This window comes from Melanotaenia boesemani, chromosome 10 (genome assembly GCF_017639745.1).
Source record: "Melanotaenia boesemani isolate fMelBoe1 chromosome 10, fMelBoe1.pri, whole genome shotgun sequence".
Taxonomy (NCBI): Eukaryota; Metazoa; Chordata; class Actinopteri; order Atheriniformes; family Melanotaeniidae; genus Melanotaenia; species Melanotaenia boesemani.
The window spans coordinates 7,458,783-7,486,782 of NC_055691.1; the positions used below are offsets into that span (position 1 = coordinate 7,458,783).

Sequence of the window (28,000 nt, forward strand, 5' to 3'; positions counted from 1 at the left end):
ATTAGGAACTCACCTGCTTCTTTCTCTTCACTCCATCTGGTCTTTAGTGACCAGCTGATAACAGAGGTAGGCCTAATTGAGATGTATTTTTTCACCTGGAGTCGCCTCCTCAGGTAACCTCTGCATGTTTGGATCAGTCAGCAGATAAACAGGAGACATTGATTTTTAAAACTTCCCTGCTTCCTGCCCTTATGATCTAAAAAAAGAATATTGACTCTATATGTTCCCGTAATGAAAGTTCATGTAAAAAAACAGCAGGAAAAAGATTTTTTTTTTTTTTTTTTTACTGCACTGAATATGTAAGTTTTTCTTCCTTCTGTATTGAGGAAGTATAATATGGATGTGATTTCTTCCATAGTTCAAATAAAGTAGGCAAAAGGGGGGAGGTGAGGTGAGGGTAAGTAAGGGGAGGGGTGACGTCAGGTCCCATCAGGCTGACAGACCTCCTATTGGACCAGTGGAGGCTTTTAAAAGGTGCAGGGAGAAGCGCACAGGAGGATCGGGCTCCACCACAGACGCGCCGCGGCTCTCCAGCAATCCACCGGGCAGCGGAGCAGCGGAGCCAGACAGTCAGCCGCCAGGTGAGCATGGGGAATTAGAAATAGACTCAAGAAACATTTGAAGAGACGCTGAAGGTTAACTAATCTGTCTAAAAGAATTTTTAGATATTAAACAGAGGATCACATTTTTACGCATGGCATTAAGATGTCTTTTCTTTCTCTTTGTTAGATCTGATAAAGGCGAGGACGCTTCATATCAACAGGTAGGTGAATCCGAATAATTTTGCATAACCTAGTCACCAAGAGTCATAATCTGCCCCTCAGATCAATGTAAACACCTCTTTTAAAAGTATGTCACAGACTCGTGTCTGATCCTGGTGCAGCTTTGAGCGCCTGTATTGATCTTAAGACGACGATGCCTCAGTTAGTAAGAATGACAGGAGTAAGACAGAAAAAAAGTTCTTTCTGTCGGGTCTCCTGCAGGCAAAGCAATGTGGTCCCCGCGTCTTTACCCACCGATGGATTATGAGTGTCTCCCACCTCGCAGTCTGTTTGGGCTTCCTGGGGTCAAATGACAACAGCTCAATGTTTTTACCTTCCGACTGAATAAATAACCGACTCGTTTCCTGCAGGTCGGACGCATGAAAGACCGGCAGAGAAGCTTAAACCGGGGAAGTAAATATGAATGTCAGTTTAGAAGATTATTACATCTGTGCGCGCTCCGATTAATCTGTCTGTGGTGAAATTATGAGCGTTTTGCATGCGCGTGAGGTGAGCCAGTCGGATTATAGATTTCAGCACCGCAGAGGCGGACAGCTCCCCACATCTGCCCAGAAGCCCCGCGGCAAGGACGGGGAGAGGCGGCGTCACTGACACCGGCTGAATCCGGCCCTGCCTCCACCTCACACAGCTGAAACCTTGTCACATCTCCTCCGTATTTGGATCATTCCCTGAATGATATAGTCTATAAAGCAGGCTCCAAAATAGGGAATGAGATGTGTGAAGGCCAAGATGTGTCATGCATGTTATTCATTCTTATGTCAGAGTCCCAAATTATTCGGGGTGATTCGCTTTGGATGTGTCAGTGGCAGGCAGTCTCTTGGCAGGGTATTCAGGTGTCAAAATGGGGAGCTGGAACACATCCAGATTCCCTATTTACAAACCTCCCCCCTTTTTCACTCTTCTTCTGACAATCTCCATACATACACCCACATAAACACACACACATGTCTGCTAACCAAATGGTGTGACACAGCACATACAATCTGTAGCCATGAGAGAAATTCAGTGGTAACAGGTGTTCTAACAGGCCGCTCGGTACATTCTTCCAATTATTGCAATTAGATGCTGCCTGGTTACCACTCCATAATGTACAACTGCTGCTGTGGAGGAGAGTGTGTGCATGTGTGTGTGAAACAGAAAGAGAGAGAGAGAGAGAGGGGTGGGGGGACACAGACGGTCAGAAAGAGAGGAAAACAGCAGGAACAAGCATGAAAAGAGGGGGTGCATCTGATGTCGCGATTGTTGCTCTCTGTGGAGGATGGAGCAGAAAGAAGCAAGCAGTCCAAATAATATACTATTGAGTGAGCGCACCCTGCATGCATAACTAATCCCCTTTTGCCCTGAGTCATTATCAGCTTTAGCAGATTGTCTAGAAACTGGAGGCAACAGTGTCTGATTTTAAATAAATAGATTAAAAACAACAACAGGCTCCTTCCATGTCAGTGTGTTTTAGATAAACTGTGGTTATTACTAGTTTTGTTTTGTCTGCAGCTGCCCTGCATATTGATTGGAAACAGGCCCCAGCAACACATATACAAAAAAAATGTATTTGGTCTATAATCAAGAATATATCTTGTAACCAGTGGTGAGGGCTTCAAAACTCACGAAATATGCATAATTCAGCAGTTTAAATGATCACTTGTTTCAGTTTTTTGCTTTAAAAAAGACTCAATCAAGAATCAGAATGGAGCTGTGGGAAATAGTTTGGATTTTTTGATTTTCTTTGAGTGTCAGAAACAGTTTCATATTTGAGGGCTAAATACAAGAATGACAAGAAGCAAGAAGTGTCTGACATTTGCAGTATTTCATCACGACCGACGAGGGACATCTTGATTTGATAAGTGATTGAGCTGTCATATTTTATAGTGAGCGGGGGGGCAATCACAGCAGCCGGCGGGTCTTATCAGGGCAAGAACGAGAAAGAAAGATAACAAGGTGCCATAAAACCGGACGGCACAGGGCGGCACCGAATATGTGTGTTCATAGGTAATAGTGGATGTGTGTCATATTAAGCAGGAGATGTTTGTAGCAGCTGTCGGCCTTGTTTGAACAGCAATCACAATCAGCAGCAACAGCAGCCGAGCGTGTGGCTGTGACAGCGCTGGTGGAAGACTCTCTCCCCGCTCTCTGCCCTGTTCCTCCTCCGCCTCTTCTTTTTCTTCTCCCTTGTCCCTGCTTCCTCATTTATTCTCCTCCAGTTAAAGTGACTGACACTGCATCAGTTCCACTAGAGTTGAGGCCGAATCTGGATTGATTTGGCACTGTCTCCAGCAAAACTTATTACAGCTTCAGATCTCTTTCAGTCTGCCTTTTTAGAAAAAGCTTCCTTGTAAAGCCATGAAAACAAGGTGTCTGTGTTCCTCCAGAGTGGCCTTGAAGAGCTTTTCTTCAACTCCGCCTTGGAAAAAAAAAACATATCTATGCAAACTGCCAGACTAACTGCGACGAAGAGCAACACGATGTGCAAATTATTTGATTGCATTTCATTGATTCTCTGTGAGGAAATTGGGTAGTTTGAGGGGAAAAATCATTTAAAAGATAGAAAGAGAAAATTTGTGTTGAAGTAGAAATGGACAATTCTTCATCGCTTGTCTCATAGGTTGTATGTGTTAGAAATTCAGCTGTTTTTCTAATTATTTAACAGCTAATACCAACAAAAATGATGAACTACAGTAAATGTGAGCAAAATGATGAATAAAAAGAGATAAAACTGATCAATTTGAGATGTTTCTGCATAAATGCAGCATCTTCCGTTTAAAAAAAAAAAAAAAAAAACTGTGAAAAAGTTTCATTATAAAGATTTAAAATCTTATGTCAAATTTATGCTTTTTCTTTCTTTTTCTGCACCTGGTCCACAGTCACCTCCATGCTACACCTCCTCTCATAGCCCCACCAAGCTTTTTTTTATTCATCCAGCACCCTTGTTTCCCTTTCCCCCCATCTACTTAGGGAGCAAGCAAAATCCATTGTTTGATGTGGCCTTTTCATTTGCTTGAGGGAAGTGGAAGAGAAGTGAGGGAGGTGGAGGTGGTGGAGGCAGGGAGGTGGTTGAGGATGGGAGAGAATAGAAGGAAAATTATTAGGGTGGAGAGAAGAGGGAGAGTCCTGCAGCAACAGGCTTGTTTGGGTTTGTAAAGCTGCTTTACAATGATTTATTGACAGGAAGAAAACAAGGACACAGTTTGTTTTTATCATTATATTTAATTTTTTATTATTTTCTCCAAGGAGAGCCAGCTCTGACTAGTTTGTTCATTTATTTGTTCACATAAAGGTTTCAGCTCAACAATAAGCATGTTTAAAATCAGCAATAAGCATTTTTTCACCATTATATCCATTCTTCTCAAATTCCTACAAAAATTTCCTGCAAGTGATTATAATTACACAAATTATACATTGTTAGCATGCAAAAACTGTCCTAATTTTAACAGTGTAAAGCATTTTAGAATATAAATATCAAAGTAATAACAGTGTAAACTGACTGTCATTTTTCACCGTTTTTTGAAAGAAGACAAACGTCACAACAGCAATTTTCTTATTTATCTATCTGAGCTAAGATACTTAAATAAAGTAGCCGTGGATAAATACAGAGGCTGTTCACCGTCTGGGAGAAACTGAGTGATTTTCAGGCAGCTTCTTGTAAGAAAGCCAATCCACATTTGTTCTAGACTTAGATTAGCTTAACAGACAAACATCCACAAAATTAAACCAGTTTGCTAGCATTAACAGCCAATTAAGCTAAAGATAAAGAACTTTAACCAGTTAACTGAACGTCAACCAGTTAAAAACTTTATTGTGTATATCAGTTTTGTGCACAAAGATGTACCTTTGGTCTTTGCTCTTAATTACTGTGGTCAGCTTGATGACGTTGACCAATTTGATAAAGCTATCGGCAGCTAATTTAAAATTAGCTTAACATAACATTTGACAACAAAAAAGAAAGATTTTATTTTTAGTTTATTTAATGAATTCAGTCATTTATTCTAACAACTTAATCCCTTTAGGGTTGTGGAGATATTTTCATTTGAGCTTTTTTTGTGTATTTGTAGCTACATTTTGTAGCCATTGCTAATGCTAATGATAAAGTTAGCATAGTCAGTTGTTTACTCTGTGGTAAATTGTGTTCATGCAAACATTAAATCTATGACTTTGATATTCGGGTTTTTTTTTTTAAGTTAACTTATATTCTAAATTGAAATATAGAGATGCTTGCTGAGTAGATTCTTGGGCTGTTTCACTTGAGGCAAACTCAGTTGATAAAGGTACTTTTCTGATGACATTTAATGATCTTACTGCAGAATTTACAGACGTTTCTTCACAATTTGTTCTGACTGATTTTGTGATTAAGAACTCTGCTATATTAACAGTGTGTGACAAATGGTGTTTAATGACTCAAGTTCTAAATATGGAACTGTTTCTTCCTACGTGACATTAATGTGGTATTACTACCCTTTAATTTACAGAAAACAAAAATATAGAGCAGATTTCATCAACCTATAAGGATAAGGAAAAGGGGCAACATGATGTAGAGATATAAAATTCCAAATGAAAAAACCTTTCTGCTCTATTTTCTGTGTAAGTAAAGATTTGTCAAACTCAGGTGCCAAGTAGCTAAATTAACCAAATCCTGGTGTGACAGATGTTCCAACATCCTAATTGTTGGTTGAAGAAGAAGTAGTGAAAACTACACTGTTTGTCAAAAAAAAAAAAGACTTTGAGAAATGACAAAATAATAATAATAATAATAAAAAATAGACTAACAAGTAGTAGACTGACTGAACATTATCTCATATGAGTCAGTGTATGATGAACTCAGACTGTGCCAGACTGATTTTAGTTGATTTGACAGACTGTGTAAATTAGACTTGGGATGACCCGTTCTTGTCTGCTCTGACATCTGATCCCCAGCTGTGGCATCGCTGTTGTTTAGCTTCTGTTTATTTGGTGGGTTTTCTGAGCAGTGGTTATGATTTGTGCATTTGTTATTGTAGGGGGGGGATGTACATTACAAGTTCTTTAAAAAGAAGCAGAGAAGGCATTTCTGCTTATCTTCATATTTAAATGCAGGTTATGAGTCATGATGGGCTGTGTGTCTGTTCTTAGACAAAGTACAACAACTGCACTGTCAGGTTTGCTGCTCTGCACAGCGATGAAAATGGATTTATTTAAAAAAACTTTGAAAGGACTGTCCAGTTTAAGGAAAAAAGAGCAACACAAATAAATGATTTTGTTTTACAGTTCAGAGGTTGAAGTCAAGATCTGCACTCAACACACAGCCACATGAACATCAGGTTTTTTGCATGTGCAGTATGTAAAGAGAAGGTATTTTCTCTAAAAGTCATAAATCTTATTGTAAAATCTGGATATATTTGTAGCCCCATTTGATTGCAGTGAAACAAAATAAAAGTGACGCATTCATTTGCACTAAAATTGCATTTAATCTAAAATAGTTGCTTGCAAGGTAATCAAGGATAACAGGATGAGGCAAAATATAATTAATTTCTTTAGTCATGGACAGACCAAAAAAGATATATGTGCAAATAATCAAGCAAATACAAGACAACTACAATCACTGCAAGTTGTTTTTTTTTTTTTTTTTTTGTTTTTTTTTAATCTGGTTCATATGCCTCTGCCATACAATGTTTGTGTAGAACAGTGCAAGTTAAAGTGTGCAGGGAGGGCTGTACGCTGCTTCTCTATATGTGAAATTATCCTAATACAAACAACACAGATCGTTGCTTCATTTCCATTTCAATGCTTCCGACATGCACCCTGCTTGTGAAGCACATTTGCAAAACTACAGAGCAGAACAGCACTCACGATTTTATACGTCTTAATTGGCAACCATTCACGTCGCCGTATCAGAGAGGAATTTAGAAGTCTCACAGAGCACCATGCATCATTGTTAATGTTTGATTGCATTTCAATGCTCAGATTTCTGAGCATTTTCAGTCTGTAGAAGATGTAACAGCTCTTACAATGACTTATTTCTGTGAGCAGACTTGTTCATCTATTTTTGTGTAAATGACTACTGCTGTTAACTATTCACATGTTTCATTCCAAGGTCGACGCAGAGTTTCTTAGCGAGAGGCAAAACGCTTCCTCGTCCACCTGCACACTGTGAGTAACTGTCAGCATGTCGGCCATCTGCCACCTCAGTCTTCTCTCCTCATTGCACTGTGGAGTGCTTGGAGTTGGCCTACGTGTATGTTTTTTTTTTTCTTTTTTTTTATGTTTTCCTTTTCTGAATATGAGACCTTCTTTTGCACTCGTGCGTAAAGTCTGTTACGAGTCTGCATGCAGGTGTGAAACCCGACATCTTCATTAGCTGCGTGACATGAGTTGCTTCATGTGATCCTTTACGCTGTTTGTCTCAGTGCATGCATTGCTGTTTATTTGGTGTGTGTGTGTGTGTAGTTTGTCAACTTCTTGAAGCATGATGTTTGTTTCCACCAACTTTGTGTAAACGTGTGTGGCTATATATGTGTGTTTATAATCCAAGGGCATTCAGTAGCGCCACATGGATCCATCCCATATCCTGGTTGTCATAGCTACAGAAGCCACTTATCACAGAGGGTCTAGTCAGATCAAACAGGTGTGCCTCCTGACTATTTCTCTCCTCGACAACTGTTGCTAGGAACCTTTGTTGCGCACAGGTGCTTGTCACCACCGGTGAAAACCAGCAGGAGCGCAAAAACACTGTCTTGATGTCCCAGTCTGAACTGGTGTGTGTGTGTGTGTGTGTGTGTGTGTGTGTGTGTGTGTGTGTGTGTGTGTGTGTGTGTGTGTGTGTGTGTGTGTGTGTGTGTGTGTGTGTGTGTGTGTGTTTGTACTAGAAGTTCTTCTGAGAAACAGTGTGCGATTTAGTTCTTCAGAGAGAGTGTTAAAAATAAAAAGTCATTTTGTGGGTCGTGGCTTCATCAAGTCCAACATGTAGGTTTGGTTCAAACTGGAATATGGTCGGAGTAAAAGTTTATCTTAAGCCTCTTCCCCGTTCCTTTGAAAGGGACATTCCAGTCATTTGTGCTCCCATTAAGTTGATAGAGTTCCTCACTTTCATTAGTACCAATTAAATTTTAAAGAACACAGTTATAGCTATTTATGCAGGTCTACTCTAAATTCTAATGCAATATCCAGGTGTTTTTTACATTATGATGCCAGTTAGGGGGGAAAGAGTATTTGTCTTAAAATAGGCCAAATGAACATGATCAAAAGGGGGGGGGTTGATGCTTGTAGGCAACCTTGTACTATAACGGTGCATAAGTGAAAAGAGGGGAAAAAAAACAAAAAAGATCAACATTTACTTCTGAAACAAAGGGTAAATATTCAGTAGCTTCAACAAGGCACAATTCATTCAATTTTAAATGTAAATGTATTATAAAAGGAAGTCTTAGAGGCAGCATTGGACTGTTGTGGAACTAATTAAAATGAACATCTAGAAGAATCTAAGTAAAATTTTTCAAACTTTTACACAAACTACATATCAAAACAAAGATCACAACCATTTGCTAAAGAAGAATCTAGGGTCAAATTCCACTGTTTGCGCATCGCTGCGTCTGTTTCCTGTCAGGTTTCTGTCTTTCCTGACATGCGTTGCCATCATTTGTGATGTTGCTGCGCAATGCTTGTGGCTCTCCATAAAGTAGTTTTTCTGCCATTTTCTCGTGGCTGAATCCATTCTGTACATAGAGAAAAATGTGTAAAAATTGTAATAAAACTTACTGGCTTACTGGAAAAATAGATTATGGCCTACAGAATATAGTCATAGCCTGAACTTGATGTTGCTGCACCAACATCAAATTTATCTTTGTGAAATGATAAAGATCAGAACAAAATTATGATGAATTATCTTCTTTGAACACTATTCCTAAAAACACAAAATCAAATGTTATGGATCCATGTTGATAGCATAATGGCTCAATGTTGCCTTAAAGCAACATATGTGGTTTTCCATAATGGCATGTCATTGCCTCAGGACAACAGTTGTATTTTGACAGGTTTTCATTGTTTAATTTGAATTCTATTACACTAAACTATTAAAAAATAAATGTTTGCTTACATTTTAGTATGAATATATTTTTTCCTGACAGAAAAAGGTCAGAAAATTTTGTTTTTAACCATTTTTTGCGGAGCAAAATCAGTCATGTGACAATTTAAAGCATTGTTACTAGTTTCCTATGGTGTTTCTTTCTTTGTAAAGTATTGCACCATTCAAAAGGATGCATTTTGAAAATGTACCAGGCTAGAAATTGGTGTTTTGCCTAAGGGCAACACGCTGCAATAGAGGGATGGCACCTATCTGCCCGTATCTGCCCCAACAATGAAAACAAAAAGTCATTTTGTAACAGCCTCTCCTGGAGAACTATATGGATTATTCAACTTGTATTCAGGGATGCATACCAACAGAAAACTTTCAGATTATTTCTAAAGAGCTGATGTGTGAATGTGGAGAAAATTGAGTCAGGACAGAGATAGAGGCTACCTTCCCAGCTTCTGTTTTTCAGGACTCAAACTGAAAGAAAATAGTACTCCCGTGGTTGAGTTCCCATCTCAACTCAAGAGTACCTGAATTACATCTTGATTGTAATATTTACCAAAGTAAAACCTATGCATCATAAAAATCAAATACTGTGTTAACCTGATTGGTGGTTGTAAATGCAGTAACATCACCATTATTCATCTACAGCCCGCCCACTCCAAGAACCAAAAGACATCACACAAATAAAGCAAAAATCAAAAGAATGAAATGCAGCTTGACAAATCCAAATTTTAAGATTTGGGTTTAATGTTAGGGAAGAGAGTGAAGTAAAAGAACAACAGGAAGCAGTGAAGTGAAACGAAATTACAGGATGGGGAAGATTTGTAGAAAAGTGCATCCTGGTCAGAGAAAAACCAAAGAATGGACTTTCAAACCCAGCAAGAGTCCTTTGACTTGGAGACCTTGCCAATGCACCTCCACCCCCCACCAGCCCTCCCTTCTTTTGCTCACCTCACCTTCCCCCCGCCACCATGTCATCAGCGCTGCCACTCTCACCCTTTCACCTCACACCCTGCTGTTCTCCACAGCTCTCCGCCTCCCTCCCTCAACCTCCAAAGGCAGCACCTGCTCTCCTATTTATCTTCCTACCCATCTCTCCATCATCTAGCACCCACTTTAACCATGCATCCTCAGGAGGAACCCTGATGCTGATAGCCCCACACCCTCACCCTTGCAATTTTCCTCCACTATCTAATAAACCTGAAAGGACAAACATAAGCCTCCCTCCAAAAAAATGACGTCTTAAATCCTCTCTCTCCCCCTGGCACTAACATACAGCTCATATAAATACAGCTTGGTCTGATATTAAAATAGATCGCCTTGAACTTCCTTATCACAGTCTCTCGCAGTTACCTTTGCACATCACTTCCTCTGATAATATTTAGGAGATAATTAATATTGACAGGAAGCACTTGGTCTTGTTCAGTCAACTGTGGACACTACAAGTATCCTCACAAATCCATATTGACAAGTGCGTTGCTGTCTGAGTTGCCCTCCATCTGTTTGTGAGTTTATTTCTGTGTACACAATTACTCCACGCTGACAGGATTTAAACCTGCCTCGAGTGCATTTACACCTGCAGTTGATCTGATTTTGCTTAATCTAATTATGATATTATGCTTGTTTGGTTTGGGAACCAGGTGCACAAGGGAGTCTTAAACATGACGAGGAGCCAGACACAGAAGAAGGTTTTTTCTTAGTCTTTCTGCCTTTTTCCTATATGTGCTCCTCACCTTTCCCATATGTCGCTGATTTCAGCCTTAATCCCAACATAACACCTTTCCTCTCTCTCACTTTCACTCCTTCCTTTCTCTCCTTTCCCTTGCACCTCTGTTACAACATTTCCCTCACCTTTCCTCTCTCATTGAGGCAACCCCTCCTCCACTTTCACCTCACCCCTCCTCTTCCCTGCATCTCCTCGGTTCTTACCACTTGCGGTCCTTCCCCGAACCCAATAACCTCGACTCTTCAGAGCTCCCCCTCACTTCTCCATCTCACCCGCTGCTCTTCCTGCAACAACCTCCCCCCTGCCTGCCCACCGCCCCCTCATCTCTTGCTGCTTCTTCCCCTGCGGCAAGCCCTCGTCTAAGGCCGCCATGTGCAGGATGCTCCGTTGGTGAGAGGTCAGTGGTCTGGCTGTTTTCCTCTGTTCTCTCCTTCTGTGACTCTCCAGCCATGACCAAAGATCACACAGGCTTTTGTTCACTCATGAATAGGCTGCCAAAGGGTTAAACATGAATTCATTTTAGGAAAAAAGTAAAAGAGAAAAAGAATGTAAAAATGGGAAATAATAAAAAAATAATAAAAACTAGAAAGAGCTAGAAACACAACACTAGAGAACAAGAGCTACCTGCTGTTTTCCCGCCTTTTTCCTATTTCTTGTTGATCTGGATGAATTTCTACACTCCAACATACTGAATATGTTACACCACATAAATAAGGCAGCAACAAAATCTATAAATGGCAAAAATACTACTATAAAATAACATTCGCCTATTTGAACTACCTAAGTATAAAGCTAACTAGCCTAGCTTAGCAGAGTAGCAGTGCTGTAAGTTTCTTTAAATAAGTTGTGTTTTTATTGAGAATTTTTTAAATGTTTAAATCAAATATAGATGTAAAAACCAGAAACAGAAACTGATTTAAAAGCAGATTTATCAAGTCACTGTCCAAAAGATTTAGAAAACTACACCTGACCGCTACCATTTCGTTATTGTTTTCAGAGAGCTTTAACACCTTTCCTCATACATAACGCTGTCTGATTTACGGCTACATTCACTATCAAAGTATAATAGGGCAATTTAATTCTTTTTTTGTTTGTTTTTTGTTTTTGTTTTTGTTTTGTTTTGTTTTGTTTGTTTTGTTATGCATAATTTCCAATTAACCTCAAGATTATTTCTCTCTCTAGAAATACATTTACTCATAACTGAGGTAGGGCATAGTCCGACACAAGCACAGGACTTTCACTCAGGAGACCAGGGTTTGTGTCCTGTCTGGTGCCTTTGAGGTTATTTTTAATTATTATTATACTGTTTAGTTTTATTTCTGTACACAATGTGGTATCAAGATTTTTTGTACAATTTTATGCTTTGTTTTAGAGTAATTGTAGAGGTCTTTTATGCTTACAGTCCAGCAAAATATGTTTTGGGTCAAACAAACACTCACAATATTAACCATGTGTTGAAGCCATTGCTAGAGTGACTAAGTCTGACCATGTTTTGCTCTATTACTCAGCATGACCGTTATACAATTTGATATGAAACTAGGCTGAGAATACATACTTATTACTTCATATTTACACATTTACATAGCCTGTCATTAACTAGGTACATTTTAGGAGAAAAAGTGTTCTGGTTTATAAAGAATAAACATGACTTTTGCTATTTTTGTAACAGGGAAACATAACATGAACCACTGTGTTTGTGCCTCCGCTCATTTGTAAGGTTAATTAAATGTAAATCAATTTAAACATAGTTTTCACTTGTGGAGAGATGAGAATAATCAGTACCATGGAAAAAAGACATAATTGCTGAACTTATTCATTTTCATTTGTTTAAACGTACTTTAGTAAAAAATAATCACAATATAAATGATTTCCAGAATTGCACATCATAATGTATGCTGGTGGCCAGAGGACAGCGAAATCTGTTCTGTCACAGAGCAAATAATGAAAATGTGTCATATTGGATGAGGACGGGAGACGCACGGCGCTCTTCAGAGAATTCCATTTTCTAATTCTCTGACAGACGCAGAGGGGGAGCTGAACACATGTACCTCCCCCTCACATACACCAATTACCGCAATGAGCAAATGAAAGGCTGTGTCCCATCAGGGCCACCGTAGGGGGTAGAGAGAGAAGGGGAGAGTTATACATAATTGCCCCCCTCCCCTTCCTCCTCCATACACACACAGATCCACACATACATTATCAATAGTCATCATCTGTTGCCTGCCTTGTTGATAATTTCACAGTTGTCTGTTCAGTCGTTCAGCAGATTGGCTCTCCCTGCTCACACTCACTCTCCTTGTTTTTTGCTTTTTTTTTTTTTTCTGTCTCCATTTCTTGTCTGCATTGCTCCATCATACCATTTTACCCACTGCACAGATTTTCCCTCCTCCTCCTCCTCATCAACTGTCACCATGCTCACTGACATTTTCCCTGACTTAGTTCTTGCAATAATAGCAGTCAAAATACTGTTTGTAGAGACAGTCTGTTGGGCCGGGCGAGGCTATTTGCAACTTCACAAGCATCCGTATTCACTGACAGGCTTGTTGTAAGCATCAGACTCGTTTCAGTTGTGTTTTCAACATGATTATTATCCCAGTTAAGGTTTACAGAATACATGAATTTTGAGATCTGACTGGAAAGCCTGTGCAAATGCTGGAATTGATTGCAGCAACAATAATTTTCCAATTTCATTTTTTGGTCCAGTTTTTAAGAGTTCTGTATGTTTCTGTCTGCAAAATCTGAATTTAAATCTAAGAGTAAACCTGAAAGCTGTGAAGCCCACCTGACTGCATGTTCTCACCGCGCTGGGCTGCAGCGTGGTGTCTCTGCAGGCTAATTGAAGTCAACCACAGGGCACTGCTAATGATCAGCCTACTGCGACCCCTGATGGCCTGTCATCTCTCTGTCTGCAGCACTGTGTGGTATTTAGAGACATCCTGAGGGATGAAAGGAAATGAGAGAAAGAGGTAAAGAGCCAGGTAGATAAAAAGCGACAGAGACAGAGAGAGAAAAAGTAGAGTTGTTGTTGGTGTGGACAATTGACCCAGGTAATGAAATGACTACCATGCTGTGCAGGAAGTCGCCACGTCCAGCTCTGCTCACTTCCGCTCAGTGGCCATTATCTCGACCCCCCTCTTCGAGGCTCCAAATTCACTAACACAGAATCAATACAAGCAGGAGGAGGGAGGACAGGAACTGTGGCTGAGGTGATAGGAGGCTGGGGTGGAGGAAACAAGGAGAGGAGGCAAAATAGAGAGCGAAGAGAAGGAGAGAAGAACAAAGAACAGGATGGAAAGATGAATGTGATGGAAATTAAGAGGATGAGATGAAAGGGAGTGGAAAGTGAAGGGAAACTTAATGAAATTTGGTTGAAAACAAAGAAGAGAAAAAAATGTGGGAAAGGACCGCTTTTTAATTTTTTTTTTAAAGCAGAGAAGGACAAAAAAAAGCAGGAAAGACAAATTGGAAAAAAAAAAAAAGAGAATCAAAGATAGAGTTAAAAGAAATAAATGTCAGCCTAGGACGCAAAGACAAATAGGAGCTAGGACAATAAAAAAGGATTTCTATTGTGGCTCATCACAATTTCCATAATTAAATCTACAACATTCACAAGAGTCTTTAGATCTGAAAAAAGCTGAAGATATAGAATGATCTTAAAACAGGAGATGCTCCAATTTGTAGAGCAAATTATTTGCTCTACAAATTGTTTTTTTTAAACTAAAATATTTTATCCTATCTGTGCAGGTTGTCATTTTACAGCTGCAACACAACATTAACCCCCCTGTGTTCTCACAGCCGGTCATCCAGAGCTTATTTCTGCCATGTCTGCCCTCGTGGCATTTGGGTTTATGAGTCCAGCATCATTGTTTGGACATAACGAGCATCAAAGCCTTGCTTCTCAGATTAAATGTTCTGCATCACCACCCTGAGCCTCAAGACAGTAGAAAACATGCTAACTTTATGTTTATTAGTATTCCATGCGATGAACCCCCCTCAAATACGGATGAATGACAGCTTGCGCATGCATCAGTGTAAAAAAATGATAAAACAAATAAAAGGTAAAAAGCAAGAAACAAAAGAGAAAATTGATGCTTTAGGCAAACAAAATAATATTCTTGCTGCTGAGCATGAATTCAAACCAAAAGAAAAATAAAAGGATTGCAAAGAGGAATTGATTTTGTTTGTTGAGGCAGCAAAGTGAGCTGGTAAGCAATAAATCTGCTTTGATACGTACGACACAGGATGTGCGTGCAATATCAGCGACACCTGTGGAGGATGAAGCGATCTGGCAGAAGATCCTGCTGTAAATTCCAGCCGAGACTGTGTCCACTCTGCTCGCTGTGTTTGAGAATTTAATTTGCCAGTCAGTCCACTGCATCTGCACACGGCGACTTCGTTTTAAAACGCGATGCAAAATCCCACCACACTGTCCTCTCATTACCAGCCTCGTCCATATGAAGTGGCAGCACCAATTAAAATAAACTGTTTGGTGCTGGAGAAGATCTCTCTTTGCATGTCATTAACATTAAATCTTAACCTATTTGAATTCATCATCATGAGGAAATAGTTAATGATTAAATTAGCTTTCCATACATGCAAAGGAAATTATTCATGTCGAATATGATGGAAAACGATAAAAGGCTTTTTTCCCCCTCCACTGTATAAGAATTAAATTTCACTAACAGGCCTTGACAACCTAATTGAACATTAGTCTAATATAGAACATTACCAGAAGAGAAATGAAAGCCTGCTGTCCTTGAGCACTCACAGCTTCATTGTGAATACTACTGTCTTCTCCCAGTTTTTTCTCTCTTTGGCTCTGAGTGAAAGGGCCTTCATCCCAAAGTGGAGAGCATAATTTCGCCTGCTCTAATGACATAGAACTATTCAGCAGGCTGCCCATAATTGTTGGACCAGAGCTGGGAGAATAATAGTCCCAAACTCTCACCCTCCAAGCTTTTCTTCTGCACAAGCCTGAGTACATGCAGTGACCTAAGTCCTCCAGAAAGATGGGGATAACTAGAGCCAGTAAGTTATGTGAACTATGGGGAGCCCATTATTTCTTAATATGCTTTTTTTAATGTGAAAATTAGAAGCTGGCTCTACGTGAAGTTAATTCCTAATGTGTCATTCTGTGAGTGTGTGTGTTGGTGGGTTTAACCAGGCAGCATGTGGATGTGTGGCGATCTTCAATGTTCCTTGGCTAATACCTGTAACTCAGTGGCTCACACTGAATGTTAATGAGTACCGAGAAGGGCAGGGAGGGGAAAGGAGAGCAGTGCTGGTCTAATGAACTCATAGCTCGCCGTGTGCTGTCACTCTTCTGCTCAGCCCTGTGACCTGGACAATGCAGCCATATTGTGCATGCTAACCCAGGCAGCTAGCGCCCCGCCGAGAATCAATGGCGCCTGTAACTTAAACTTGGTGGTGGTTTCGGGCCAGCAAAGGCAGCTGTCATTCTGAGCATTGTCAGCCTCGACAGCAGCCGCTGATGAGGGCATTGTAAAGAGAGAAGAGACAGAAACCTAGACACGACGCAGTGCAAAGTGGTGGCTGTGCAAGTTCACCATGAAACAATCAAGATTTTTATCTTAACCTCAAGCAGAAAAGGGAACAGCTCAGTTAGGGAGACCAGAAAAATTGTTTTAGTCTTTGGTCTTTGGTCTCAAAATACATGAATATAGTTAAGTGTCACAGAACTATTGTGTTTACTGGGATTTAACAGCCAAATGACAATTTTTACATATACAAAGAAAAAAAAAATTTTTGATATAAGGGTATATATTGATTTCTTTTTTAACAAAGCAAAATTAACATTAACATAACTGTAGAGGATTACATGATTAAAGAAAGCAAAAAGCCATGATAACATGACTACATGTCGGTAAAATAAGTATGGTTTTGAGGTTATCTTGGCTATCTTGGTTAGGAGTAGGCTCACGGTTTGAGACACAACATGTTGCAAAGATGTCCTGAACACATTTACATGATGACATTAGAGACCAAACTTTACCATACACACTGTTTTTTTTTTTTTTCTATAATCCCTTTATAACGTCTTGATAGAAAACAGGGAGGGTTATTTTCTCACTGCCCATATTTAAATCCTTAAACTTACTCGAACTTATGTAGCACGATGGAGCCATTTTTAGGTCCCAGGCTTGCGATAAAAAGAGGAAATCTGTTTTTTTTTGTTGTTTTTTTTTGGCATGAATGCAGAAACTTTATGGATCACTTTGCTGAAATCAGCCTCATTAAGTTTTCAGCTACTTTCAAATCCCAATTTAAAGCTTTTTCATGATAAAAATCTTTTGATATGTCTGCTTTAATGTATATATGTGTATATATGGGTGATACCAACATTTTTCTATTTGATCTCATTAGTTTCTCATACTTTTTCATATGAAATATGAATAAAAAACATAAATACTTGAAGGACATGCTTATAACATGATATTAAAATATATCGATAAGTAAATTAAATAAGAGTAAGATGAAAAGAAATATTTATAAAAACATAATAAGATCATTTGACTGAAAATGTATATTAAATGATAAAAATTCTTAAACTGAAAGAACACAGTGCATCAGACCAGTAAAATATTAAAGAGCAACATCATGACTAACACTGGATGTGGACTAGCACCTGATCTGACATCTGATTGGCTACCAAAACCTCTCAGAAGTGAAAATAAATAACATGTTATGTATTAGCACAGTGGTGTTGAAGGGCTGCTGTTGGAAAATACTAACAATGTAATTTTTTTCTAACCCTGTGATATATATTGCTATGTGAAAACATACAGGGATTTCCAGCAGATGGCTTGAATAGCTGCACTCCTGCCATCTTATTGACAACCTGATCTTACCTCTTTTGTGAATGTCTGGCTTTTGTCTGTATTTGAGCGTCAGTTGTAGCTGCGTAATACTCCACATCTGACAGCTCTGTTTGAACTTCTGCCTTGCATTTCTCATACAGCTCCAGGATGGCAACTTGAGAAAAAAAAGTTGTGCAACAGTATAACAAACCGTTTTTCAAATGAGGTGATAATTTTTTAAACCACCTTTGGAAACAACATAATGGGTATCATCTCTATAGACAAAGTCTTTCTGCCTTTCTTATATGGTGTAGCACTTGCAAAGGCCTCCTAAATGTTTTTTATTTGGATGACACTCTGATCTGGCCTTGCATTCGTCATTGTGAGCTGTGTGGTGCCAACATAAATGACCAAACAAATAAGTTGTGTTAAAAGGTGCAAGGCACTATCTACAGAACACGGGTTTGGTCAATATCATCCTTCTTGTAGCTGAAAAAATTCCAGATAACTGATTTTGCTTTTCTTTTTGGCGCTAAGACTTCGTTTTCTGTGATTTTCTCTTGTTCGTTGCTTATTTTTCAATGTTGTTACCAGCAAATCACTCCATAAAGGGCATTTGTCTGCTTCGACAAACTAGAACAATTGTGATTGGTGATATTTTAATCACATGATTTTATCATGTGATTATTTTTAAATCAGTATCACGATTGTTATTAATATCAATATATTGCAATACTCTTATACAATATATTATTATTAATCGTTTGTATAGGGACAAAAGGTATGAAACAATTTACGGACATTTACATGAGCTGCAGCTTAAAAAGAACTTAAAAAGAGGCAGCAGGCTGATCCAGTCACCTTTATTTTTACTATTATCACTGTTCAAAACTATAACTTTCACACCCTATTTCTCATTTTCTAACCTCCTTCTCTGAGTCTCATTGATCTTAAAATAGTATTTGCATTTACCTAATTTTACTTAAATGGGAGTCAATTTTTCTCCTTCTGATTAATAATCTTCGGTTTTAAAAATTAATTCTTTTTTTCATTATTTCTGGGAACCTTTGGAGTCTGAGGCATTCGCTGTACTTTTCAGAAAGTCAAACAATTAACAATCACCATGCAAAATGAATTTTGACAGAGGACACTTATAGATTAACAGCATTTTTTATGTTGAGAAAACATTTCTTTGCTGGGGAGAGCTGTAATTTGTCAGTCATTACTTGCTTTAAAGCTTGTGAAACAATTTTTATCATGCGAACTGGAGAAATCCATTTATCCTGTGCTGTGATTTTAGACATCAGTCATGCATGTCAGGAATAAAATAAGAATTTGTCATCTTATTCCTTGAGAAAAAGGTTCCCTCTGTAAAATATGAAGTTTTTCTGCTGCTGTAGTAATATACAAATTTTAAATTATACATCTAACAGCTCCACCGCCCCAGGGTCTTGCACCTTAATGGGCTTTAGACGAAGGTTTGATTGGATCCTGTAGTGCCTCAACCCTGATGAAGACCTGAAAGGCTCCGCGAAGCAGAGCACCCATAGAGCGGGGATGTGAATAGAGAGGTATTGAAGCAAGTATTGAGGTCCCTAAAGAGGTGTATTTGTGTGTGTGTGTGTGTGTGTGTGTGTGTGTGTGTGTGTGTGTGTGTGTGTGTGTGTGTGTGTGTGTGTGTGTGTTCTTTTCAGGTCTTAAGAGCTCTTATCCTCGAGCAGTAAAACATGGAGCGCAGCACTCCCCGACCCTGCCGGTCATTTCATCTACTTCCAAATGTCAGAGTGTCACAGACCTTTGTTGAGATCAGCAAGCAGGGCAACAATGTGTGTGTGTGTGTGCGTGTGTGTGTTTTTAGCTACATGATTGACCTGACAGAAAAAAAGGGAAGAAAAGTAGTATAAAAACATATTAATCATCATCTCGGCTCTCTCTCCCTCTTACACATTAAAACCATCAGCCTGAGCAAGATGGCCGTCATTAGACAGGAAGTCATCATGACCATCATGACTGTAATTAAAGAGCAGAAGTTCATGAGGCATGAAAGAGCTTGAGGCAAACACAACTAATGGAGCTGAAGCGCTGTCCACCTTGCTGTGACGTTCTTTTCCTCCACCGGGACGTCGATGGGCTCGTGGTATTGGGCGGCCGTTAAACAGGAAGAGGAATTGGGGAGAGGTGGAGAGGTCAGCGAGGCTGAGGCTGGCGATATTAGCAGGAAATAAGATGAAGCAGAGAACGTTGTAGGTGGGCTGCAGTTAAACAGCCATTATCATTCATTTACAGGAGATTTGTCATTCACAACACAACCTGCACACACAGACCGTGGTGCGTTCAGGGTCCAAATAACAGACCACTGCTGTAAATAGTTAGCTGTATTCACACGCGTTTTTCTTGTTTTCCTCCTATGGCTTCTTCTCTAATTTCCTTCCTCTCCTTGATGTATTTCCTTTCCTTCTTGTCCTCTTTTCTTTCTTTGATTTTTCACTTTTCATTCCCATATTTCATTTCATCTTCTTTTTTTTTCTTTCTTCTCTGCAGTCATTTTCATTTCTTGTGTCTTCCTCAGTCATTTTTCCACTTCTTCTCCTCATTTCTTCTTTCCTGTTTTTAATTTCCTTTCATCTCATCTTTTAAATACCTTTTTTACATTTATCTCTTTTCCCTTTAATTCAATACCCTTTCTTTTCATTTAGTGCTGTTTGTGTGCTTTTCTCCATCTTCCTCTCCTCCCTTTCCTCACTTCTCCCCTTTTTATTCCTTTCTTCTTTTCCTTTTCTCTTATTATTGCCTTTTCTTTACTTTGCATTCTTTAGTTTTCCTCTTTTTCTTTCTTTTCTTTTTTCTCTCCCATTCTTTTTCATTTTTCCCATTTCTGCTCATCACTCCTTCTTTTCTGTTTATAATTTCCTTCTTTCTGATCCTTTAAGTACCTTTTCTTGTTACATTTTACTCCTTTTCCTTTAATTCAGGGCCCTTTCTTTTCGTTTAATGCTGTTTATTGTTTTCTTCCCCTCCTTCCTTTTCTCCCTTTACCCCTCTTTATTCCTTGCTTCCTTTTTTCCACTTTACTTTTGATTTAATTTTCTGTCTTTTCCCTCTTCATCTGTCTTTCTTTATTTTTCCCCAACCTTCCTTTTTTATGCATGCTGCTCTTTTTTTTGCTACTCACCTCTCATTTCGTTTCAGCTTCTTTACTTCTTTTAATTTACCTTTACATCTTGACCTTTTCGCTTGTCTTTACTTTCATCCTCTTTTCCACAATCCACTTGATTTTCCTTTATTTTTCCCCTCCATTTCTTCCATTTTGTTTTGCCATCATTTCGTTCCCCTGTCTTCCCTCTGTCTTGACCTTATCTTTCTTCCTTCCTCTGCTCTCCTCTGTTCCTCCTCATCCTGCAGGGATCCAGTTTTATTGGCAGAGCTTTATGGAACCAATACAAGGAGATTAAATGGGTGTCCTTTTCCTCTTCTGTTATTAAAGCAGCCGCTCCGTCACATCTGTGTGAATTCTCCATCCATGCTGCAGCTTATATTCGTACAGGATCCACGCTGAAATATCCACCAGTGACCCTGTGTGTGTGTGTTTGTGTGTATGATTGCACGTGCACTGTACTAATCGGTACAATCTTATCACAGCAGCTCGCAGGCAACAGGGATGCTCACTTAAATGAATTCATTAAGGTTGCTTCATCTCTTCCATGGTACAGTATGTCGGCCCCTGTTTGCATCAACACATGCAAATCCCATCTGCCTTCATGTCCCTGGATGTTTACACCATGTGTGATGACTGAATAAAGTAACTGTGATTCATGTAATGGATGCAATGAAATAAAGTGCAAATAGATTAATGTTAGTTATCGTACGGTGCCTGTGGTTTGCCTGTGATGTGTTTATGAATGTAAGAATGAACAACTTCCACTCCTCGGATGTTCAGTTTCTTTATTTTTTATGTAATTGTGTCTCGTGTGTTCTCTTTGTATAATAATCCATCCTTTCCTCAGAGAAAACCTCGCATCAGTGTGATATGCTGTGGAAGACTAGTGATTTTGTTGTTGTAAATTCACACTTTTGACAACAAGTCACAGTCTACCTCAGTGTTTCACACCTGAACGTCTTTCTTCTCCTGCAGTTTCCTCTTTGTGTACGACCTGCCTTTATATCCAACGGCACCTATACCCTAGCTGTACAATTATAATCAGCCCCCTGGATTTTTAGATCTACCTCAAATCACTCTGTTTTTACATCTAGCTTGTGTTTACTGGATCTTAATGCTTTTTCTAATCAGTGGGAGTCTGAAAACAACCTTTCCTCCTCTTCCTCCCCCTTCTTTAATGCCATTATTTGCCTTCTTCATTTCACTTCTAACTTAAAGCTTAATGTCAAACTGACTTTTTTAGAAAAATGTCTTCCAGCCTTATCAATATTAATGGCTCTTCATTTAGTTTCACTCAGAGCTTCTATTCAAGCCTACTTTTGTAATGATGAATGGTTTGTATGATATTTAGCATTTTTTTTATTTAGTGTTTTCATAAAAGACTGTTTAAAATTGATAGTTTGTGATATTTTAATCAAACTTTTAAATGAGCAACTGATAACAGAACCACAGCAAACAAATAAAATAATGGCCAAAGTCTTAATGAGTTGCAGTCGGTTTTTTAAACATGATCTCACTTCAGATTTACTAATTTCTCCACTTTTTCCAGACACACTTAAATTTAAATCTAGTTCCCCATCTCTCTCTGTCATTGTGTACCAGGCCTGTGCTTGTCTTCTCAGTCATCCCCTTTCTTTCCTTCACATAATGCTATAACCTTAGTTGTTCATCACTTATAACTGGCCGCATGCTGTGCCCATCAAAATATAGTCCCGCCCCTTCTGAAGATTTGGTTTCCAGTTGAGTCGACTCTTCTCATTCACTACAAAGAACCAGCTCTTAGAGTCGACTCCTTTACAAACAACACATCACTACCACATCTGAAATAGCAGGAGGTGGTTGAGGTGGATGTTGGCCGTGAAAAAACCGCCACTCTCTCACTCCAACATCTGTCTTAATTTTCAGGCAGCAAAAACACTTTGGTAATGGTCATTCAAGCATTGGATTCTGTGGACGTTATCTGTATTAAACTTGACTAAAATTAGCTTTTAAAGTCTGTAATTGTGACGATGGAAAAACAAGCTGATGGTATGAAATAAGACTGTAGATTTTAATTGTAAAATTACATTTAATTCGTAGGTTGCATTATGGTGCAGAAGTTAGTACAGTCACCTCACAGCAAGAAAATCCGCCTTTAGTTTGTTGCTATTCCTTTACTACAGCTTTCATCAACACACAGACATACAGTTGCATTGGGGCACTGAAAATAAACTTTTATTAAAACACTTCCCAGCATAAAGATGCTGTTGTGTGTGAACAGGCTAACCGGCGCTATTTGGGTTTCTGTTTCTGTGGTTGCGTCACAATATGCAGCATTTACTCTTTTACCTGCACGGTAATGACAGACATAGCAAAGATTATGCTAGCACTAATCTTGTTAAGAAGACGTTTTACGTGTAAATATAAAGTTAGTCGGCGACTATATGGAAGATGGAAGAGGATAGTGCTACATAAAACAACACAGAACCAGGTGTATTTGCCAGAAGTGTTGATTTTCTGATGGCCAACATGGATGTGAATGTTTGTTGGGCAATGTAGGAGGGAAAAACTCTTGTATTTGTTCGGACATAGGCTGGATCAGACTGACACACATATCCTGTATGTGCATGAAGCCAAAACACTCAATCTGCACATGCCATGTAGGTACCATACTGGTCTTTGAAAGAAGAAGCAGATAACAGAGAACAACCATAAAGAATAGTATGCATTTCACCTTTAAAGAAATAGAAAAAGAATAAGTAGATTAATAAAGTAGAACTAATCACATGTACGAAATGCACAAAACTTTAAAGCTGTAGGGAGTCTTATCAGAGCAGGGTTGGTCATACTTTGTTCAATAAATCTCTTTCCCTCCTGTGTTTGTATACATGACAATTACATTTAACTGCATGCAAATGTCCCAGTGGTCAACCACATGAATGTTAGCTTAACTGGTGAATCTTAGGTGGACTGGTTGTGGTCTAAAAGACTGGTCCAAAGACTACAGAATAACAATGAAAAACATGCTGTTTTTGTTTTTGCAGATTGTCAAAAGGATCTTTTTCTGCCCCGAAAGTCACCTCAGAGGTAACAGACTATAAATGTAAACTGAACACGACTCTACTTTGGATTCTGTTTATGAATTGTACATTTTCAATAAATGCATATTTTTTAAAAAAAATTCTGCTTACTGGTTTTGGTTTGGATGTTGCCAATTTGGTTTTTAATTTGGGTTTAAAATGTTAATAAATCTGCTATTTACAAATCAAAGGTTGTACTTTTGGTTTAGTTTCAGAAAAAAAATTCAGATTTAGCTTTGGAGTTTTTTTTCTGGATAAGTATAGTCTCACTGCCTTTTGTAGAACTGTCAAAAAGAACAGATTATCAGTTATAAAGGCAAAACAAATCAGTATTTGGTAGATGGCTTACTTTCGCCGTCATCCACTTTTAGTTTAGGTTTTGGAATTTAAAAAGCAAAAACCTGTTCAGGGACTTTGACACAGCCAAATTTTACTAAACTTTTTTGTTTGTTTGTTTCATCAAGACGCCAACATAAAAGAAACCTCTCATTTAAATATATCCTATTGAAAATCATGCAGGGTGCCATGAAAAAAAAGGTGATTACTATGTGACTGGGTCATATGTGAACATAGAAACTTCAGTGTCTGTTATCTGTAAAACCCAGTGTTGCTTTTTTCTGCACAACTGCTGAAATTACAGATAATTTGTCAAGTAGAAATGTAAAAAAAAAAAAAAAAAAGCCCATTGCTTGAGGGTTTAATTAACGCTTCTGCTCTGCATACTCCATTTGCAATTTCGTTATCTTGAAAAAAATAATTCCTTCTGCAATTTAGTTTTAATTTCTAAGGTTGCATAGCTTTCAGAGTTTCATTCAGTTGAGTCTCATTTCTTGTAAAGGTAAGAACGGTTACCAGCATGTTTTCTTCTATGCTTGGTACCTTGTGTTTTTGTTATTTTTGTTGACGTTTGTTAAAAGAAAGTGCACATTTAAAACATAAATCCGTGGTTAAATTTGCTCCAGATACAAGACATATTGTAGCCTCTGTAATGCCTGACCTGCACAAGGGGGGTGAAAGTTATATTATGTCTGTCTTCTGCTGTGACTTGTTTATGATTTGTATTGTATACATTTACACCTGTGGCTGAAATAAACTGAGAACCTGCAGCCCATTCGTGTGAGCTGATTAATGTGCATATTCCAACCCATTGTATGTCTCTGCCAGACTCCAACTGTGGCAATCAATTCAATCAGCAGTGCTTATGAAGCCATTACAATCTAGCTGAGAGCAGGCGGGGGCTGCATCCTTCCACTGGCCTCAGAGTAATTACTATTTAGTCAAAAGGGATGGATGGATGGATGGATGGATTGATAGATGGATGGGCAGACTAATAAAACACATCCCTAATGACTTGCATGTGACTATGAATATGCATTACAGCGTCTGGGCAATAAGAGTGGGTGTTGTGATATTTACAATCCCCCCCCCCCCCCCCCCCCCCCCACTTGAGAATGTTATAGCAGGTTGCCATGGTGACTAGTGTGCACCATAGCAACTATGCTGCATGTTCTGCCCCAGTTCTGAAGGCCAAAGGTCTTGCAGCATTTTTGAGGACGTCTGTGGGGGGCCTCCAGGGCAAAAGATACGAGATTCACCTGCAGTAGTGTGGAAAGAAGCCGCTCTTACCTGGAGGATAAACACAGGCTCTGCTGTCTGACTCCAGCATGTGCACGGACCTTTGACCTCGGGATGACCAGCATGAGTCTCTGTATAGTCAAACTGAGCGCATCACATGTGGGAGTGAAGTAATGAGGCGCTCATTGTTGACTGTTTGTTTTTAACCCGGCAGCATCCACTTCAGACCTTTCCTGTCTCCCCTCAGGCAGCTTCAAGGCTAGAAAAATCTCATTTTAATACTGTTTATTATGTGTAAAGAGGATGCTTTGTGCAGAGTTGAATATATGAATTCTACATCTCAGATTTCTCTCCAATGTTTTTATTTTCCTTTACCGTTTCTTGTTTTTCCTTTTGATTCATCTTCTTTAATCCTTTCCAATAATTTCCTTTATGCCTTTTACCTTTCCAGCTAGTTTGTAGCTACCTGTGATGGCTACACTGATCCACAGCTGAAAAAGATAGTTTCACAGTTAAAATTAATTTTAAATTGATTAAATTAAAAAAAAAAAAATCATATGGTGACTCTTTTCCTGAACTTTCTTTTATTTCTATAAAAAGAAAACTCTATTTGCTGTTTGTGTGACATCTTTAACCTCTCCCCTCTATTTTCTACTAATTTTTCACTGGTGATTCAGGAACTGATAATAAATAAGAGGGCTGGATATTAAAAAAGACTTCCAAGAAGAAGAACAAGTCACAGCATTTTCTGAAAATAGTTACAAAACAACTGTTGCATCTTCACTGCGATGCCATAAAGTCAGTATTTGGCTGACAGAGAGGCTAAGTGGTGACCCTACAAACATGGCTGACCTTTCAGCAATGTTTAAATATTACAAACCGATTAAGGAAAACACAGCCCTGTAATTACGAATTGCAGCAGAGTATTCTTCAGCTTCCTCAGAAACCGGACATCCTACTGAAATGCAAGTTGGAAAACCATGCTGCAACTGAAAACTTGAACAACTTGACAAACACTCACTGTGTTTGTGACTAGTTGACATGCCTCCTCCTGACCAGCCTACATGGAAATGGCAGCCTTTCCTTTTCCTGAACTCATTTGGTATTTATTGGTTTTTTTCCTTCCTTCCTTTTTTTTTCTTGCAGCTTAACATCATTTATACCATTTAACTGTGGTCAGAGGGCTCTGAAAGGTGAAGTGCACCGTGGCAGAATTCATGTTTGTTTACATGTTTCTGTTGTATTCTGCCACAAGGACAACCAACCCTTGACACCCACGCCTAAACTAAAAGCGACTTAACATCCATTTTATGACTGTTAAACTCTTTAAAAATTAATAGAAAAACACATCTTGCAGGGAAACAAGCCTTGGTTACATATCTGAGTAGCAGATGTGTTAATGTGGGAGATTCACTTAAATACAGAGTAAAATGAATCAGAGTTTTACTGAAATATATATAAACGTAAATTTTACAACCCAGAAATGTGTCATCCTTGTTGGGGCTTCTGTTTCAAAAGCGAAAGGCAGGATTGAGTAAAACTAAACATGAATTAAGTCAGAGAGCAATACAACATCTGAGTCCAGTTTAAATTCCCTTATTTGTTTTTACCTGGTGGAACAATGAACCGTCGTTACCTCATTATTTGTATACTGATTTGCAGAGATGACTGCTATGATAAAATTTAATTGGTAAGCATATTTTATTCTATTTTAAATGGTAAATAAGCACACAGGGTCTGGAGTTAATTCGTTTATTGATTTGTGGATTGTGTGTAGCACGTATGTGTATGTGTGTGTGTGAGGGTGCGTTTTGCCCATCACTTTCGCATGATTAGGTCACAAGTATAGGAAAGCTTGTTGTCTCATGCATATAGCTACCTCTGGCCTTTTCTTTTCTCTGTCTCCCAGGAGTTGTGTGTGGATAAGAATGTTCCTTGGGAGTTCATGGGACTTTTATCAGTCCCGGACGAGTAAAATTAAAGCTGCACCATGGGAGAATTCATGTTTGTTTACATATGTAGCCTGAGAAATGAGTTACCTCACAGGACACAATTACTGGGGTTCTTTTACAGCAGTTTAATACCAATGACAAAGTCAACACTGTACAAAGATGGCAAAACAATTAAAAGCAATAAAAATTAAACTCAAGAAAATGTGGCAGTGGGCTATGTCACAGCAGTTCTTTTCAACACACCAATCAGACACTGGAAGTTACAGGCACCGAGGTTCTTGTTCATTTTTTATAAAGGAAGATGGCAGTCTCTGCCCTGCAACACATGCAGGCTCTCTTCTCCCAGAGATTAGTCTCTATTTTACCATAGGATGGACTCTTAAATAGCACTCCCCGTGTCTCTAGCCAAGTCAGATGTCAAACAGGAAGAAGACCCAAAATGCCCCTGGCCAAGTGTTGGCAGAAAGATATAAGTTCCTGTGACACTGCCATCTAATGGCTGCATCGCAGGACATCTATTTACACTATTTAGAACATTTTTAGAATATCTCTATATCTATATGTTTATCTATATATATCTCTATGCAAAGATAAACAAAAAAATAAAAAACTAAAGCAGAAAACAAATCACAAACCACAAACATTGCACAATAAAATAAACAACACTATAGCCATTTATAAAGACCTCTATGGGGCACATCCTGTGCCCAGGTGAAATATTATATTAATAATTTACCACCTGGCTACACATGTTTCTGAAGTATTCTGCCACAAGGACAACCAACAACCAAGGACAACATTGACAGATTTTCACTCTGTTGCACCTCTTAACAATGGCTAATTCAGCATCCATCTTGCATCCTGTCTCTTCTCTGAGATCTGTCCAGCAAGTA

The 28,000-nt window shown here is 38.8% G+C and overlaps 1 long non-coding RNA gene across 1 annotated transcript; it reads left to right on the top strand.

Moving 5' to 3' along the window:
- Positions 1 to 497: 497 nt before the first annotated feature.
- Positions 498 to 24,507, top strand: LOC121647103. Its single transcript, XR_006011782.1, has 4 exons — positions 498 to 581; positions 730 to 763; positions 6,844 to 6,899; positions 23,545 to 24,507. It is a non-coding gene; the product is annotated as an uncharacterized LOC121647103 (long non-coding RNA).
- The last annotated feature ends 3,493 nt before the right edge of the window (positions 24,508 to 28,000 follow it).